Below are 3,201 nucleotides of genomic sequence, written 5' to 3'. Positions count from 1 at the left end.
TTAGGCTGACGCTATCTTCTTCCAGAAAGATTTCATGTATCTTTAAGTACTGGGGTAGGGAGGAGAGGGTATACAGACAGACATCTTTTTAATCAAGTTCAAAGCTTGAAGTTTCCTGGGACACCTAATGACCGAGCTGAGCAAGTGCCACGGTGGCCCTGGTTTACTTGCAGTTCACCCTTCTCCCAAAGTGCAGCCCTTTGGCGTCCTAGTCTAAGGTGATTAAATGTATGTAAGGATAGCCCTAGACTCCAACATCCCCTTAGTGGCTCCTCCTGAACCAGCAGGTGCTCCCCAGGCCAAAAGCACCTTGCGTGCTCAGCTCAAGCTCCTGGGTTTCTATATGCAGAACTCAGCCAGGTAATCACTCATGTTTTTGTTGGCTGTTCACTGCTTTTTTAAAAAAATAAATAAATAAACTTTACGCCTTAGTCAATTTGACTCAGTGGATAGAGCATCGGCCTGCCTGAGGACTCAAGGGTCCCAGGTTCAATTCTGATCAAGGGCAAATGCCTGGGTTGCGGGCTTGGTCCCCAGTAGGGAGCGTGCAGGAGGCAGGTGATCAATGATTCTCTCATCATTGATGCTTCTCTCTCGCTCCCTCTCCCTTCCTCTCTGAAATCAATAAACATATATTTTTTTTAAATAAATAAAATAAACTTTACATTGTGGAATAATTTTATACTTACAGAACCCCCCTGAATGTCCTTCATTCTGTCTGCTCCGCCTAACGTTAACATCTTATGTAAACGTGATACATTTGTCACAACCAAGAAATTCACTTTGGTACATTCCTAGTAACTAAACTCCAGACTTTATTAGTATTTGACCAGTTTTTCCACTAATATCCTCCCAGTATTCTGGGTAAGAAGCAGGACACATGTGTTCTCTCCTCTCAGATCCCCAAACCCACCAGGGGACACATCTTGCCCACCCCATTGCTCTCCCTCCATCCATCCCACGGGGTAGGACCAGGTGCAGGGCCCATACGAACCCCTCACTCTAGGCCCTTCTCCCGGCTCTTGCAATACTTTTAGGCCTGGAGGATCTGTTTCTAACGGAGTCCGCAAACCTGGCTCCTGGTTAGGTGTGGGGCTGTGGAGGGAAGGACCTCACCATACACATGAAGGGAGCAAGGATGATGCATATTAGATCCAACCCCCTCTACATGAAAATTAACATTTTGGTAACACTTCTTTTACTCTCCGGAAATGCAATTATAAATAATATGTCTTCTCACACTTACTTTTAAAAAAAAATCACAATACAATGCCTGAGCTGTAACAGAGGGAACAAATAAAAGGAAAACAACTTGTCACCAAATAAAACATATTTCAAAGTGCCAACGCACAGGCCCTGAGACGCTGGAAAACGTGACAGTGTCAGATGCTCATCCCTGCCTATAGCAAATAGTTAGGATTTGAGATAAGCAGGAAGGTCAGAAACTATTCTGTATAGGACAAGACAACAGTGAAAGAAAAGAGATATACTATCAAACCCTACAGTGGTCAGCAAACTGCGGCCCCTTGAGTGTGGCTCTTCCACAAAATACCACGTGCGGGCACGCATGTACAGTGCGATTGAAACTTCGTGGCCACACTCAAGGAGCCAAAGAGCCGCATGTGGCTCGCGAGCCGCAGTTGGCCAACCACTGCCCTAGAATAAATATTATTTTCATCTGTGTTTTTAAAACTGCAGAAACCCGTTACCTTTTGCAGCCTATACATGTAATGGGAGTGGGGTCCAGGCTGGGCTCATCCTTACAGGGTTTTCACTGATGCGAACCTCTGTCCTGCCCAGCAGTGCCCCCAATCACAGAGAAATTAAAACCTGTCTCCCACATCACCAGAATATCTCTCTCTCTCTCTCTCTCTCTCTCTCTCTCTCTCTCTCTCTCACACACACACACACACACACACACACACACACACACACACACGCCTCCCAGAACCACTGAATTATTACTTCAAATATTAGCCCAACAAGTGGATAAATTTCTGGCTGTCTGTATGGATGTACACATGCCCAAATGGAAACAGCAGTTTTCTGACAGAGAATGGAAATTACAGGAAACATTCCCATTGTTCTGTTGCTGTTTTTTTATAGCATTTCTGTATTGTGTAAAATTTTGCTTACAAGCTGCATGAACTTTGCAATCCAAAAACACACACTGACAGGCCTATTTTGGAAAACGATGTGTCAGGGCTCCCTCTAGTGTCCGTGTGCATTTTGTTCCTCTCAAGAAGGATTCAAATCTACGGTGGGAAACCGCTAATTCACTTTTTTGGATGCTAAGAGGGCTCTGCGCGCTGGGAGACCAGCCTTGCAGCACGGCCTGCAGATGGCTCCCTCGCAGCCCAGCCCTGCAGCTTCTGACCCCTGCCTGCACCGCCGCCTGGTGGCCAAGAGCCGTACTGCGTCCTCTGGCCCGATGAAGGAGGGGCAGTGGGCACTGCCACAAGGGCTCTAACCTCTACCATTGACCTATTCTATGGGCCCCCTTTCAGAATAATATTCTTTTTTTTTTCAGAGAGGAAAGGAGAGGGAGAGAGAGATAGAAACATCAATGATGAGAGAGAATCATTGATAAGGCTGCCTCCTGCACGCCCCACACTGGGGATCCAGCCCGCAACCGGGGCATGTGCCCTGACTGGGAATTGAACCGTGACCTCCTGGTTCATAGGTCGATGCTCAACCACCGAGCCATCCTGGTCGGGCAGAATAATGGTCTTTTAAATATATAAAATACACACGCTTAGCAGAAAACCAACAACACTGAAGTGGTTATCAAAATGTGTATGTGTGTAATATAGGAGTAAACGCGCATCTCTATGAGCGCTTGCAAGAGCCAGCTCTAGTGGCAAACCTAATTACTAAAGATTGTCCATGCCATGAGGAGCACCCACAATATTTTGAGTTATCGGTGACAACGTGCTGTGCTAGTGTCTGTGACTTGTCTTGGTGGCAAAGTCACAGGTCCTGCTAACACTCGGAAGGAAAAGATATTACTTAAAGGTCAATATGTAACTTTTTTTCTCATCCCAATTCATGGACTCCCTGAGTTTTACACACAGACCCCCTTAGGCGTATGGCTGTGGGCATGGTTAAGACTCCTGGGAAGGGGCAGGGTTTGGGAGAAGTGCTGTCGTGGGATATGTTAGGCGGGGTGGGGGGCGGGAGTGTGTGCTGGGGGGGGGGGGA

Source organism: Myotis lucifugus, unplaced genomic scaffold, assembly GCF_000147115.1.
Source record: "Myotis lucifugus unplaced genomic scaffold, Myoluc2.0 scaffold_100, whole genome shotgun sequence".
In the NCBI taxonomy this organism is placed as follows: domain Eukaryota; kingdom Metazoa; phylum Chordata; class Mammalia; order Chiroptera; family Vespertilionidae; genus Myotis; species Myotis lucifugus.
The sequence above is the reverse complement of the archived record's forward strand: the minus strand, read 5'-3'. Positions refer to the sequence as shown.